The 17,153-nt window shown below is 40.5% G+C and overlaps 1 long non-coding RNA gene across 1 annotated transcript; it reads left to right on the top strand.

Annotated features, from left to right (window-relative positions):
• Window positions 1-301: 301 nt before the first annotated feature.
• LOC131990078 (uncharacterized) lies at window positions 302-16,805 on the top strand. Its single transcript, XR_009396027.1, has 3 exons — window positions 302-630; window positions 16,428-16,548; window positions 16,655-16,805. It is a non-coding gene; the product is annotated as an uncharacterized LOC131990078 (long non-coding RNA).
• The last annotated feature ends 348 nt before the right edge of the window (window positions 16,806-17,153 follow it).

The following is a 17,153-nucleotide window of genomic DNA, read 5'->3' as shown; positions in this document are numbered from 1 at the left end:
CCTATTTTTTTTTCTTCTTCTGCTGTTTACTGACGGATTAGCCTACAGCAATACATTACACTGCCATCTTCTGACCAAAGTAAGTTTTGCCGCTTTGTTTTGTTTGTTTTTAGATCTAAATAGTTGATGGAAACCTCCCTAATTCACATTTTCTAGCATGAACAATACCCAGTTGCTGAAACCAAAGTAGGTAAATGCAATTCAGCCCTCTTTCATTTAATTATTTACACCTGTGCTTTTCCTGCTGTGACACATCATGCCTTTTGTAAAACAGGTCTATTTATGTAACCCGAAAGATTCCTGCTCTCAGAAAACATTAAAGCTCCTAGACACCTTATGAACACTCACACAGGTGTCTTGACTCTGCCTGATTAGACCTCTTCTCAGGACTTTGTCCAAATGCCACTCTCATGTTGGTTATGTTGCACCTGTTGACTGGGAGAAGTTACATTTCTATCATGTATATTTATGCTGCACTGAAGTCAAAGTCGGAGGTCACAATTGCCCAGTTGACTTCAATCTCAAAGTGTTCCAGCAAAAGGACGCCAAAGGCTGACTGTGACAAACTGATGTTTTGTGGAGGGTGAACACAATTGAACCCTCATCAGAAGAGGAAAAACGATGCATAAGGTAACGGACACCATTAGACATGTTATTTTAGAGTTCTACAAGAAAAATATACTTTACATTGCCTTTTAGTTGGTGGCTTACCGTTTATATGTGCTTCCATGATAAGTTTACAAGTAGGAATTATGACTTTGAGTGGCGTTCCAGTGCACTTTTTCTTCCAGGAGGTCAGAAAGTTATGAGTTCCAAGTTTTCTGGGAGGTATTTAAATAGTTGGCAGTGTAACTGACATTGCAAAAAATGTTTGGTGTTTTTATTGGGTGACCAAAAACTGGTCTGGCTTTCTAAAGTAATGCAAAAGGGTAGCACATCAGTGAAACCAATACAGGCCAACAAAACAAAGGAGTCTATGTTTCTGGTCCTTCATAGCAAGTGCAAAACAAATTTTCATCCCACGACATAGTTTTGCTATAATCAGAAAAAATGCCAGTGGGTTAGCCATGGATTAGTTCCACCTGTAGAGTACCTGGGTGATTGGTATGCATTTCTAATCCGCAAAATAAAAACACAACCGTCACTGGATAGTGATAGGAGCAGCAAAGAAGCTAGTGGTTGCCAACAAATTGCTAGCTCTAATACCAAACCAGTAATGATAATGTTCCTTGAATGGCTCACTACTGTTGCTAATCCATGGAAACCAGCAGCAATATTCCCTTCAAAGAGGAACTAATGCTAATCTAATGGCTGTTAAGCCGTAATGAGTTTGCTTGCTTCTTTCCAGTCGGGTTTAAAGGAGGCCTGTTTAGACTATCGGGACTGCTGTGGTCCCCTTATCATTACATGCTCATCATTACTCCTGCTAATCTGTTCTGCTCAATGCACACACAGATGAATATTAATGCCATGGAGGATGATAGCCGTGTGTGTGTACCGCATGAACACACACAGACAGATGCAGATAGGCGCCAAAAGTTGGAACGACACACGCGGAAGCACACAAAGACGAACACGCGCAATCTTGCGTGCTCCCCGTGCTTTGCCAAGTGAGACGGCTGAGCCTCCTCTTCAACTCCGCGGAGGAAGGGAAGCTTGATACGTCGCACACACTGAAACACACACGCGGCTTCCTTTGCTGATACTTTATCACAGCAGCAGAAGGATGGAAAGAGAAAAGAATCAGTTTTAAGTGAAATCAATAGAGAGATAATCCCCTAAATTAGATTTTGAAAAGCTTCGCCGCTGATGCGCAACTTAAAACCTAAGGATTGGCCCACTTGACTTACCAACGAAACAATCCTCGAGTAAGACGCAGTTACCATGGGAATGAGCGAAGGTCAAGGATAAGAGGAGAGTGAGGGAGAAGTGGGGAGCGAGGGAGACAACGCTCTAAATCAAAGAAATATACCCAGGAATCTGCATACTGATTCAGGGTAAAACTGCTGTGATTACAATGTCACTGTGATTAATGTAGTGTAGCGGCTTAACGCCCTGCGGAGAAGAGCTGCGCAGAGTGCAGGGATGGCTCGCACCTGACAGACCTGAAATGTCATGTCATGATTGGAGAAGAGATGAAGGGTTAAAAGGTCAAGCTATTTGATTGGATGCAAAAGCCTTTCTGTGTGTGGCCGGAGCTGGAGGCGGACAGATAGCTCAGGCAGAGGGTAATTAAACCTCAGCAGAGGAGAAATTATCAGTAGGAATCCATGATTTTACAGTTCTGATGCTTGCAGCTATTTCTCTGTGCCTCAAGATTGCACTCATTGCCCTCCTCCCGCTCTCCCTCCGCCATTCTCTGCTCTCTGTCTAACTCAATCTCTCTCCTCTTTCACCACCTGTCTCTCACTCGTCTTTTGTCTTTTTTCCCCTCCTGCTCTCTCTCTCCCCACCTCTCTGAATCCTTCCCTCTCTGTACCTTTCCCTCCATCTCTGAGCGAGAAAAATGTTGCAGTTAATAACAGGCCTGATGACAAGTGCAGCTGCGATCTGCAAATGCAGAGCTGATGGAGAGAGTGAGAGAAAGAGGGAGGGATGGGAAAACGGTTGAAAATAGCTTGGTTGCACAGTGGGGGGGTGGGGGGACATGTTGTACATTATGTGTTTGGCTTGAGGATATAACAGCATTAATTTCAGATGATTAACTTGTTAATATTCCTGAGTGGATAGCGCAACTGCAGCCCTCGTTGGAGACAAGCAAAAGTTCTGTAATGCCTCTGCTTGTCACGCAAACAACCCCCCCCCCCAAAGTCCCCCACCTCCTCTCCCACACACACACACACACACACACACCATTATGCATACACAAAACTGAGGCCGCAGGAAATAAACAAAGTAGGTTGTGTTCAATTAAAAAGCTTTGCCTCTACATTTGATCCTCAGCTGCTTTAGAAAGATCTCATCATTATTCCTGACGGCTTTAGTTTTTTTCTTCTCTCTGTGTCTTTGCATACAGTTTTAACCTTGTTTTTTACAGTCTATGGCTTTAACGAATAAGACATAAGGCATTATATTCTGTTCCAGAGGGTAGCCTAATGGACATGAGGCTCTAACAGTGATTCCTATAACAGTTTGAAGAGTGGTGTCCTTTTAACTGCCTTTCCAAAACTAAAAACACAACTGCAAAAGTCTAAAGTATGAGTTTAACTGTGAGTTTTTGCTTTAATGCAAGCTCCAAAAATTAGCATGTCCCGCTAACTAGCTTACATGTAGTAGTGTTATTTTTGAAGGGTAATTAGCACAACATTGGCTAATGTTAATTTTTGTAGTGGGTGTATCAGTTACATTAGAAGAAGCCCCATTCATAATTGTAGCATAGGTGAGACACCCAAAGACTTACCACTGTATAAATAATGGACGTAGTAGTACCGTGACGTCACCCGTTGGTTTGTGGACTGCCCGTTTAAGGCATCGAGTTCAGCGTTACACACTTCGTCATCTTGTTTCCGATACGGGGATCAGGCATTATTTTGGACTGTGGAGGAGTGAGAGGGGTCTTACGACACTGACTACACGCCTCTCTACACCTCAACCTGACTGAGCGAAGTCGCTACTAATTTATGTTAGCGTTAACTGTAGCATTAAGTGGGATGTTCATTTTGGCTAGCAAAAAAACAAAAACAAAATGTATGTTACTTACCTAAGAAAAATTAACAGCGACTCCTTGGAGTGTCTGTAAGTCCAACCAAACGCTGAACAAGACATTTTTAAAGAACAAAAAGTTAAAATAAAGTGACATTAATACAAAATACAGCGTGAAAGGGTCAAAGTTATGAGACCAAACCGGTAAACTTTTCTCTCTTTTTAAAAAAAATTTTTATTGACACATTGCTTTCCTTCTCTCCTGATAGCTGGCCTTGTTAGCCACCAATCAATCAAAGGTAGCCACGCCCCAAATCATATGATTCTTTGTCTTCTATTTTCTTCTAAATGGGGCCATTATTTACACAATTAACATCATCTTGTCTTGGAGAAGATTTTTTACTAGTGTTTGATACCAAAGTGTTGTCCTAAGAAAAAATTCTGAGGAAATAGATCACGTGAGAAGTTTTCTCAATTTGTATTGAAATTAATGGACCCAAATGCTTTTGCAGCCGCCGTCAGCACCCCCTGTTGGAATTTTCGGTAGAATGCAGCTTCATGCACTTGGTTTGCCTCACTGCTCAGACCTGAAGGTTGCAGCCTTCCTATCTACTCATGGAGTTTCACTACATCAGCTCAGTCAGGGCAGGAAACAGAAATGATAAGTTTGCAACTCAACTCAAGTTTTAGTCTCTCGTTCATTTGCCACATGACAGCTACTTAGTCACTGAAGAGGAGCTTAATGATTCGTTCACGATGCATAACAATGCTTTGCCAATCAGCATTTCATTGGTCCCAGTACTGTGGTGCTTCTTTGTACCTCCTTGGTTTTCACATGGTTTGACTTGGTTGTGACATTTGTGTATTATACTTCATAAACTGAAGCAAACCATGTTGCCTTCAGTGATTCAGAACCACACTCTTTCTTTACATCGCCCTCAAGAGGGCTACAGCGCTGCACTAGTCCGAGAATTTATCTAATAATTTATATTTTATACTATTAGCTGCTGGCCAGTCCTTAGAAATGTAACACGTGTGAAAACAGAAAGCCACTGTTCCTAATTACTATGAATGTTGAGTTGCAAATCTGCCTTTGATACCTTTGATACCAATGCACAGGGCACCCTTTAGCTAAACGATCTCCAAAGTTCTGATGAAAGACGGAGCCAGTATGATTGAGGGCTGCAATCTTGAGAAGTCCACCAAAATTGCTTATTTTTTCTAACAGCACTACCACTGATGACAGAGTTGCCATGCAATTTGCTTTCTACAAGCAGCCAGTCTTATCTTGTCAGTTGCTTGTTAGGAGGGTGCAGTTTGACACAATAGCCGAGAAGTGTATTAAAAGTAAGCTATTGAAAGTGGAAGACGTGAAATGGACAGCAGATGATTTAAATATAATGCATGCAACTATACTTTAGTGTCTGTATGAGACACACTGGGCTGTCAACTAACTCCAATGTTAACCAGTCTGTGGTCATATTTAATGCTCAGAGCAAGAGGTCCATTAAAAGTTGCGGAGCATAAACTACAAGAGGTCTGCTGAGGGCGCCAATGTGGATGGATCACACAAACACAGGACTCTAACCCAGGAGACCGCTGTGTGTGTCTTGTATAACCACAAATCAATGTTGAGTTACTAAGCTTACGTAGGCGATGTAAGTGTATTTACATTACAAACTTATTTGAACCCAAACCATGATCATATTTGCTAAGCAAAGTTGTTTTGCTGGTATGCATTAAAAAAAGTGACAATAATTAAGTCTAAATGTTGCTCATAATGCTAAAAAAAAGTAGGAAAAAATAATCTAGAAGTTTCCTGTATATGTTGACAGCACTTTACAATGTAGTTTTTTTTTACATTTGTTGGCAGAGAACTCAGATGGAAACAATTAAAGTAGTAGTAGATTATGATCCCATTTACATCCAGCTAATGTAACTGATCACACTATGAAACTAGGATACTTTTCCAGACTTGACTTTCTCTAAGACACTCACACACATGCACACGCACACACACACACACACACACACACACACACACACACACACACACACACACACACACACACACACACACACAGACACACACACGCACACACACACACACACACACACACACACACACACACACACACACACACAAGAACAATACACGACTCGAGCACAACAATATATTGTACACAAATACATTCCACAGTCATACACAGACACCCAGAGCAGATAAACAAACCCAAGCAGACTTTACATAAACCGCATTCTCAGAGACATTCCAATGTAACCCAGCAAAACAAACCGTATACACTGGTGTCACGATTGGAGTTTATTTCCAAAACACCCTAAAATGGTTTCATCCGTCAGTATACCAGGCACCTCATTTATTACAAAACCTTCTTAGATTTCAAGTTCATTGTGAAACTTAAGCAATTCTGGCAAAGAAGCAGTGTTAAGGGCATCAGGGTGGTCTCGAGGCAAAAGAATCCCACAGCTGTAGGATTGTGGGTTCTTTGTTCACAAACATATATCCGGCTGAAGTGTCCCTGAGCAAAACACAGGAGCCTGGGTCACTTGTGCAAGACGGAAAATGCACAAAATGACCAAGTCAGAAAAGTATTTGCATCCATTGTGAAGGCTTTCTTTCACTGTGTTACATGACTATTGCACAAACCTGTGAGAAGTAATGTAGCTTGTAGTGGGTCTAACAGCTCCGTACAGCGAAGCTGCTGTTGTACTCTTTGAAAGGAGGAAATTTATGTGAAGGGACACAAAGCCCAAGGCACTGCCAGTCAAGTAATGATGAAACAATCACTGCATATTGAGCACAGTTAAAGATTTAATGTACAAAAATAAACATTTGTATTACTAACTGCGCATTACCATGAAGCAGCTATTGGAAAATATTTTATTTAAAAGAATATTCCTTTGAAGTTAACACAGTTCTGTCAGTCATACTGCCTACACTGTCTAACAATGTCTTATATTGTAAAAGATCATTGTAAGTTTTACTTATTAAAGCCCTATTCTGTCAGGGAAAATGTACAATATTATTGTTTGTTATTAAAACACAATATATCCTAGTATTGAAAAACTTACCTACAGAAAAATACCTACAGAAATACTTTAAATTCCAACTAAATGTTGTATTTATTAAAAATGTTCTTAGTGAGTTTATACCTCCTAGTAGGGGAGGAACTGTTGTAACGCCGTCCGTTTGACCAATCAGAAAAGAGCTGCAGTGATGTCATCAACATTGTCCCTTGTCTTTCTAATTTGACATAGTGGTCAAACTGTGGAATTATAACTTCCAGGCCTGTCATGATGCCATGGAGCACAAAACGTTTTTTCCCATAGACATACTTTTGGTGTAGCACATCTCTCCGAAAGACGGTCAGACACTTGAACTGATGATTTCACGTTTTATTAAAAATCCCAAAACCGTAAACGTAAGAGCTGGTTTATAAAACACACAGAAATACAAGAGTATTCATTGGACCAAAACTAGCCTACTGTAACTTTGCATGAATTACTACGTGTTTTTTTAATTTTTTTTTATCAAAAACATATTTAAACACAAACCATACTTAAATATGCAAGAAGATTCCTGTCGAAAACTAAACCTTATGTCTCTTCGGGGGCTAAAACATAAATCATGAAACTGTTTCTCTATGGTAACACCTCACTTGAGTTACTTTTACGATTGACAGGAAGTCTCATCATCCTTTCAAAATAAAAGTGTCCGTTATGAAAACAGGAAATAAAGTGACATAGGCTTGAGGCAGATGAAAAGGTAAAATAAAAGCATCACAAATAACACATGCAGGAGGCGATCTCTTCTTCAGAGTGAAACAAAACTGAGTTACTTACATTGGGAAAGAGATGTCACTGCGAAATGACTTGTTCCACTATCAGAATTGGATCTTTTTTTTCCCCTCCTAAACTGAAAGTTAGCTATCTCAACCGGCAGAAGTCCACAGGGCAGAAGAGCTGTAGAAGATTTGGAAGTCCCACTTTTAGGCTTTATGTGCCAAATATGTACGTTGTCAGTTCCAGGTCTCTTTTATGCTCCCTTTACATACAAAAACGATTTAACTTTAACTAAAGAGCAGGGCAGGGCAGAGTCCAAACTTTCTGACAACAACAAACATGGCGACGGTGGAAGAGGTCGTAATAATTTACATCTTGAGGCAAAAGTGAAGGCAGTGTTGCAGATGGTCGTGGTCTGTTAGGCAATTTGATAATTTGATACATCACCATGTGGACAGAGGACTTTTATCACTAATATCACTTCAAGACAAGTTCAACCATTAAAAAAAAATGTTACAGGCTACACCCCCATAATTTCCTGTAGAACTGCCTTGTTTTGTCTGTGTCTGTAAGCTTTCAGAAAATGCATAAAGTATAGATGGAATAAACTCAGAGTACGGACAGAACACTCTCACACTGTCTGTATTTGTATGTATTTGTATGTATCTAACACTGAGCATAAATGAGCCCCATAGGAAGTCCAGTCCACACACACACACTCGCACACATGCACACACACATGCACTGAAAACACAGTTTTATGTTAAATTTGAGAAGAATTTTTTTGTCAATTTAAATTGTTCACTTTATTCAATGTTGTTTATTCTTTACTTGTAAGTTCTTGCATGAATAGCATATTGTGTATTATGCAAATGACCTCTTCCCATATTTATGTTTCCTTTCCAATTTCTAAGAAAATAACATAAAACCCCTTGAGCAATTTGACCCCTTGTCATTGTCAACATCAGAAATAGCTGTCGAAGCATTCAAAAGGGTTTTCCATCTTAGAATCTCAAATCAGAACAGAAAAAGCTCCAGTTACGTGAGGGCTTTAGGGTGTACGGGTGCCAGACTTGCTGGATTAGTCTTAACAGCTGAAGCACGCAATTTGCTCTTGCGATTGGTGGTGATGAAGGGGGCTTTTTGGATGAGCAGTGCTCGTCTTCTCGGGCTTGTTTGTGCCACAACTTGATTTGCATACATTTCTAAGACTGAAATGAGAAATCTCCACTTATAGTTCAAGCAACTGAAGCGCAAAAAATATGCAGATAGCGCTCGCAAAGCACCGTGGATGTGAAGCTCTACCAGCTGGGTACAGTAACAGAACCTGACTTCTGACCTCCCAGCAGAGGAAAAAGAAAAAAAACCTCTGTATCTTTACTGTATTTAATTTCAAGAATCTCAGGATTTTGATAGGAATGTTGGAACTGTAAAGCCAAGCTAATTAGAAATGAAAGACTGGCTGTGTTTTGCAAAGAAGTGTAGAACATGCAAGATACGGAACAATTTTCATCATACCAATTGGTGCATGTCACACCTATTTCAAGTCTTTAATGCATCATCATTGCCGTGAGGAAGTGTGTGCATAACGAGATGAGAGGTTGCATGAAGGGCCAGGAAGTTTTTCATGTTAAGTTCAAAGTTTAGGACTAACCACAGGGAGGCGGATTTCTACCTGCACACATTTTCAGGATCAAATTGTGTCATGAGACCTTTCTCTAAACGATGCCTGGGCAGAGTTCAAAGCAAATCCTGTTCAAAGGAAATCTGATTTAATTTTCACTCAGTCAAGTCTAAATGTGATCATGCCAAAGTCATCCTGGTTAGCACCACACCCTTTGAGATGCTCAAGAAGGCGAGCTTTTGGATCCCTAAAGACACTTTTCAATCCATCAAGAAGGATTTCACACCACTTGTGCTGTGGCAGCCTCCCATTAGCTTTTTTCCAGGTAGTAGCAGTCCGTGAGAGTAAAATTTTATTCATAATGTCAGTCTCTCTCTTTTCACAGTTCTCTGGTTCATTCCCTGATTTTGGAACTCACAGTCCTTGGACCACTACTGTGTTCCACAGCCAGGTGTTTTAAAAGATATTAAATCAGATTTTACCTTCACGACCATCCGACTGTGTCTTTGGTATTAAAGATATCAATCACTGTGTGAGAGAAGTTAACAAAAGGTTAATGTGTAATTTTCCAAAACAACACTATCTGTCCCCGCAGGAATATGTGACTTTTAGTGAATAATAGACACTTCTGCAAGATTTTAGGACAAATACTGTCAAATAGATCCCAAATGACCTGTACCTGAGACATTACTTACCTTGTCCTTTTTGATTGCACTCCAATGTTACAATAAGTGTTGGGCTTTGTGCAGGGCATGTGTAAGGATTGAAAGGTCAGAAGTGAAGTCACTCACTGGGGATCGATGTGTAAAACAACACACCTGGGATGGAGATGTTGAGTTGTACCACACCAAAGTGATCTTCTGAGGGTTTTGTAATTTGATTTTTTTTGTTGTTGCTCTGAACAGTGTAAAAATTCAAGGACTTTGCCATCCACCTTTTTACCCATTAAAAAAAGGAAACTGCTAACCGCTGACCATACAGCCTCATTTTATTCAGAATTGGTTGTTATGGGCAATGGATGTTTAAGGGAGAGATTGCAGGTCAAAAATAATTTAACAAATAAAAAACATAGAAGTGGTGGACATCATCTGAAAGCTGTGAACCTTAATTGAGCTGCAGCTCAGCACTGTCAAGTTGTTCTGTTTAAAAATATCTAATAAACATGACTTAATCAAACAAATTCATGCTAAGATTTGGTTTAAAAAATGTTGGTCATTTTGGAGATTTCTTTATTTTCAGTAATTGGATGGCCAGCATTTCTGTTCTTCAAACTGCTGAGAAACCCCCTTATTGTCAATATACCTAGGAAAGCTGCATATCCTCTGAATGCTCTAGGTCTCTTGTTTATGGTTCATGAAGAAAACTGGGCTAATTTAATCCACAATAGTCTCAGCTTTCCAGTGATACCGCGTTTGTGTAATTCAAAGCCCGTTTAGGGACCTCAGTATGCTCACATATTCAAATACAGTAGACGGACAAAGCACATTTTAATGCATGAGAAAAACGTGGTTGTGTGGTTTTTGCCGTAAATTGCATGTTATCAGCATAAAGCAGCCATGTATGTAAAGAGGAGACTTGTGGTAACCCAGAGAGTCTATTTTTATTCAGAGATGATGATGTCAGAGGTCACATGACTGCTTTGAAAATCACCATGCCAAAATATTAAATAGCCTAACTTTGCAGCAATATTTTGGCAACTTCCCAACAAGAATATACGGACATGCTCCATACCAATGGATTCCTTGAGACAAATTGCAAAAACTCAGCTGTTGGAATACTGACTAGAAGAGCAGGTGTGTATACTGCAGTAGAGGCCTCCCACCTGGAACAGCCTCTAACACCAGTTTTGTAGAAGGACATTGTGTCGCATGTGTGACACAGAGTCCAGTCCTGCAGCTACAGGTGAGGACCCCATGCCCCCAACCCTCCGCTCAGAGGCTACTCGCACAACAGGCTACTGTCACAACAAGAACATCATGTCATTCTTGCAACTGCATAGTCAGCCTTTCAGGTTGTTGACCATGTTTTTAAAATTGCTGCCATGCAACAGTAAGCTGCAAGAAAGCTACATAACAACACAGAAGGTAACAGTAGTGGTTGTTGGAGGCCTGTGAATATCAGTGTTAAAATGAATATTCTCAGTATCCAAGATCTGGCCTTTTTTTTCTAACAGTACGACACTCAAGAGTCTGTGTCTGAAGTGTCTAGATACAACAAAGAGGGGACAGGAGAGGGGGACATACTGAATAAGAATGGAGTAATAGTGCAAAAGGTCTGTTCCACAGCAGACATTTTGACTTCACTGTAGGAAAAGCACAGGTGTTGCTAATAACATTTACGACGACTCTGTTCTTTTCCAGTGTCCCAGTAAGCCATGACAGTGTGACCGTGAGCCAGCATGCACAATAGCAGGTCTGTGAAACAGAAGCAGCTAAACCGAACCCAGCAATCATTGATTTTATTATTTACACCTGTGCTTCCTACTGTTATGTTTCCAAATGTCTGCAATGAAAAAGGCCTTTGGGTAAATCACATGGTGCTTCCAATCGCTACCCAAGACTTTCTTTGTCTTCGAGAAAATCTGAAAACAGAACGAGATAGTCCTCCAACCGTCTATTTATTACTTGTTGCTAACCTAAAACTTAAAAACTACGCCCAATGGAGGGGAAAACAATCCGTAACATAAAATACAACCAAGGGCTAACAACATACCCGTAGTTAGCTAAAAACCTTAAATTTAAGCATGAGAAAGGACTATTAAGCATGAGAAATTGTTTTTTTTAGCAACTTATGTCTACCAAAGCGGACAAATTAGCTGTTAGTGAGCTTAAACAAGCTATGTGTTAGCAAGTTAAGGCACCTGCTACATAGCTACATGTAGCTTTCAATTCAACTCAACACAACACAACAACTCAAGTTGCATCCCGTCAAACTAGACTTATATAGTAAACCTAAAACTGACATTTTGATATTTAATATTTGACTAAATGCTTGCTGCACACAGTAGGCAACATTAGGCTTACTGATCGTCAGTATACCACAGTTACGATACAGTCCTATCTATCTATCTATCTATCTATCTATCTATCTATCTATCTATCTATCTATCTATCCATCCATCCATCCATCCATCCATCCATCCATCCATCCATCCATCCATCCATCCATCCATCCATCCATCCATCCATCCATCCATCCATCCATCCATCCATCCATCCATGTCTCTCTCTCCGTCCGTCTGTCTGTTTAAAAATACCCAGGACTTTCCCCTGCTGATGGAGTCTTGTGTAAAAATGAGTCAGCGTTGACTTATTTTTAACTTTATATAATGATGTAACTACGTTAGACAATTACATAACTAACAAAACTATGTTAGTTCAGTAAGTACATCATGTTCTAAATTAGGTGCATAACTACGTCAAGTGAAGTAACGTAACACAAATAGTTTATTTTAACTCAAAGCATGATCTTTTTTCTTTCTTTTTTCTTTTTTTACAACTAACCAAGGAGGAAACCTAACCCAGAGGTTTTCTATGTTTTTTCAGCAAAGGACCCCTTACAAGATAGAAAACATACTGAGGGCACCCTCATGTTATAATTTGAATAGTATACAATAACTTATATTAAATATAAATACATATGAAATAATAAAAGGAACAATAAAAAGCCGAGCCTGAGACTTGAGCATGATGTTTATGTTTTATATACATTTATTGTATATTATTTAAAATAATCAACTTTTTTTTTTACAGAAAGAACAATTATAAATCTCCTCTGAGACTTGAATGTGATATTTTACATATAATATAATATATATGCATAAAGTATAAACTTTCACTGTGTGTATAAAAATATAAGCATAAACTTGATAAAGTCTATCTATCTATCATAAAATAAATTTCCCACTTTGAGAATCACTGACCTAACCACCCTGCAACTGTTTCACAACATTAACCATGTGTTGAGAAAGTGATGTTTAGGCATGAGGATATGTTTATCTCCTGTCACTAGTAGTTGCGCTATTCTAGGAAATGCTTCTATTGGTCATATTAGAGGGTGGGAGCAAACATATGGTCATATGGTTTGGAAGACTTGATTCAATTAAAGGTAAATGTCACTCCTGTATTTAGAGAATCAAGCCATGAACAACGTGAATATAGCAGTGAAGTTGAAGTCTTCATCAAATGGGAGGATCGGCTGCTATCTGATATCACACGAAAAGGCCAATATCAGTCCCACAAATCAGTTCAACTCTAACACACACCCAGCAGTGGAGGCTTTTGTCCATTAGCCAACATCAGATCCAGCATGTTAGTCGCCATAAATACAAAGCAGACACGGCCAAGGATCCTCTCTGGTAAATAGCTGTAACCAACCGTTTGTGTTTACATCTGCTGCAGCCAAAGAGAGTAAACAGAGTGTGAGAAAGAGGTACAACAACCGCTATTAAAAACGCAGCGAAACGAGCCAAAAAACGAGCCAGCCACCCCTCCATCCTCAAACCCTCCCCAACCTCCCCAAGATACCCCCCCAGCCCTGATGCTCTAACTCTCTTTCTGCCCAATGCAGAAAGGGAGGAAAGTGAATGAGTCACCCGCCTCCCTCTCCATCTCTCCCCCTTTCTCCCTCCCCCATCTCTTTATTGAGGCAGCTGCACCCTTTGACCTTTACGCTTGTGGAATGTACGTGTGTGTCTGTGTGTGGACAGGGGGTGGTGGGGGCCTATGGTAAAGGGGGGTAGAGGAGTGAAGGCAGGCAAGGAGTAGAGGAGACGAGTGGAGGGAAGGGGGGATTGGTGAATTTGGGAGATGGGAGGGAGAAGGGAGGAGGGGTGAGGTCGCTTTTTCTCCCGACTACAAAAGCTGTCAGAGGCAACAATAAGCATGGAGAATGGTGTGTGTCCAGGGAGGCACTGAGCCGTGTTAGTGTGCGAACTGGGCAGAGAGAGGGCATAAGAAAGAGGGAGAAAGACAGGAAGGGAAAGGAACTGAAAGACAAATGATAGAGATTGAAACTAGATGAGGACTATGGAGGAGAAAGCAAGATGATGAGATAGAGAACGACATACAGGGACATAAGGAAGACGGGCTGAGAACGAGAGGGAGAATGATGGGAGAGAGAGACAGAGGAGTGCAGAAGGGTATTTGTTTTGTCTAGCAGCACTCTTAAATACTGAACTTCCGTTGCCAAAGGAAACAGAACACAAGGCCCAGTATCGGGATGTGTGTGTGTGTGTGTGTGTGTGTGTGTGTGTGTGTGAGTGTGTGAGTGTGTGTGTGGCCAGCATACCAAAGGGGGCCCTGCTCCTCACTGTACCAATGACATCAGTATGGTTAGCGCTTTACATTCACCAAGTCCTCATTAAGTTTATCTGTGTGAGTGTGTGCGTGCCCTGCGTTCAAACTACGCACATTTCAGACTACACACCGCGCAGCTGGCTGCAGACAAAGGTGTTCATCGCGCTTTGTTTCAAAGATACGGGTGTGTGTGTGTGTGTGTGTGTGAGTGTTTGAACAGTTGCAGGGGCGGAAGAGAGCGGGGGTGTTGGTAGTTGAGTGGAGACTTTGAATGTGCGTGTGTGTGTGTGTGTGTGTGTGTGTGTGTGTGTGGTGGTAGGGGTTTGCTGTCCCCACCTAGTTTGCTTTGAAAGAAAAACACCCTATCATTGAACTGGCTTTCACACACACACACACACACACACACACACACACCTACACACACACACACATACACAGTGAAAGTATTGATTTTGTTGCTGGTGTGTGAGGTGTGGTAAGTGGTTGGTAATAGCAGGAGAAGAGTTTTGTGAAGTGGTGCAGGTTAAGAAGTTTGGCTGCTGGGTAGAGATTTTATCTCTGGGATGGGGGCAGCATTGATGGGATGAGATAGACGGAGGTCAAAAAACACTCCAGTAACTCTAAATGGGAAAGAAAGATGTAAAAAAACAAAACACTAGAACCACTGAAAAAGCAGTTTATTATACAATATACTGTTATGAGGTTTAATCAAAAAATGTCTAATCACTTTAAATTGATCATGTTTTTTCATGTTAAATCTCAACCTAACAAGTAACTAAAGCTGTCAGCTAAATGTAGTGGAGTAAAAAGTACAATAACTGCCTCATAATGTAGTGGAGTAGAATAATAAAGTTACATAAAATGCAAATACTCAAGTGAAGTGCAAGTAACTCAAAATTGTACTTGAGTAAATGTACTTAGTTACATTCCACCACTGCATACATGCAATACATGTATGACGTTGATGCTGTTGTAAAATGGACATTTCAAACATGTGTTTTGTAAAGAGACATGCAGGGATATACGCGCCTGCATTGCACATACATACATTCATACACACGACACATTTTGCACCAACACGTACAGAATAAACTAAATGTATACACACACACACCTCCACAAAGTACTTATGCATGCTTAAACACTACACTTACATGTACCGTACACACATACATAAGCATGAACACACACAAACATGTCACACACAGATGAAGCAAGGGAATGGCGCTGTCAAATACATTATGCAATAACATGAACACATTACACAGACACTTAAGAACAACGTGCTTACATAATTACATGGACACACCTGCAGATGCTATATATACACGTACATTTGTACACACACTAAAGACGTGGTGGTACAGTGGACACATGCTCACACATGCTAACATGTAACCAGACACATTATGCACACACACAAGGTCCTTGAGAAAGTGACGTGCATAGCAAACAACCATTTTATATACCCAGACTGTATTGTCACCTGACACATACATACTTTCAGAGACGTAAAGGAACAGGCCTGGGAAATCTAAAAATAGTTAGGATGTGAAATGGAGTTCCTTCCACGCTAGCATTATCTCATCTAGATTAGCATGAAAACAATATATTAATACTTTTGGGGATCTTTTATTTTTATTAGAAGTCATGGTTTCAATGGGCAGAAAAATGTATTCTCTTTTTTTTTCATTTCTGACACCTCTGACTGTAAACACCTATTTCTGTTTCAGTGAAACAAAATATACTAAGTAGATTTTTTTCCCTGATAAATCTTGTGTTTTGGCATTTGGCATTAATCTTTTTTGATATGTCATTAGCAAAAGTTATGGATAGTACCTAGTACCTGGAACTGTTTTTAAGACTGCCTCAGTCAAGGTTTCAAGCGGGTTCAGCAAATACCAGCATTAAAAGACTGCAACCTCATTGGTCATTGGGAACTGTCACTATTTTTTTATTTCCAAGCTACTGTCACGGTTCCAGTCAGCCAGACCGGGTGTTGTCTGTCTCCCTGTGTGTTTATTCCTTGTGTTCTCCTCCCCTCCTTACCTGTTTCCCAGTGTGTGTGGACGGCGTGGCTCCCTGATTTCCACACCTGTCTTTCATCATCCCATCATCAGCCACACTACAAGAACCCTGGTCTTCCCACTACTCAGGCCCAGATTCTTTTCAACCCATGTGGTATCGTTCGTGCTCGGCTCAAGATTAGCTCTAGCTTGCTAAAATAAATTTTCCTTCTGATTTTCCTCAGATTCTCACCCTGTGTTTTTTTCTCCTGCCTCACCAGTACCTCAGTAGACTCTGAAGCTGGATTATCATCTACCATCCCTCCTGTCTGATCAATGGCCATATCCTCCATTACGCTGCTCCACCTTGCATGCTGCCTGCCCTCCCTCCACACCCAACATACCCTCCATGTGTTTCCCTGAATAAATCTTCTTCATCTGCCCACTGCCTCTTCATCTGCTCCTGGGTCTTGCTCCTAAAAAACAAATCTAACAGCTACTGTCAAAAGTGACTCGAATTTTTTTCATTCACTCGACCAAGATTTTTTTTAATGGCAGTGTACAATATACACTACGTACGTAGGATTTATCCAGTGCCACGTTGCAGATGATGTCACAGCAGTTTGCCAGGAGAGAAACCGCTGCAGAGAAGTCAGAATGCAGTGGAAACACAACATAATTGTGCATTCATGCTGATCAACAAGATCTCCAACCTAAATGACAGAATAGGTCATTGGTAAGTTCCGACCGGAAAAATATTGCACGTCATGATACACAAAC

Source organism: Centropristis striata, chromosome 17 (assembly GCF_030273125.1).
Source record: "Centropristis striata isolate RG_2023a ecotype Rhode Island chromosome 17, C.striata_1.0, whole genome shotgun sequence".
Classification (NCBI taxonomy): domain Eukaryota; kingdom Metazoa; phylum Chordata; class Actinopteri; order Perciformes; family Serranidae; genus Centropristis; species Centropristis striata.
This window is presented reverse-complemented; position numbering and strand designations above follow the sequence as displayed.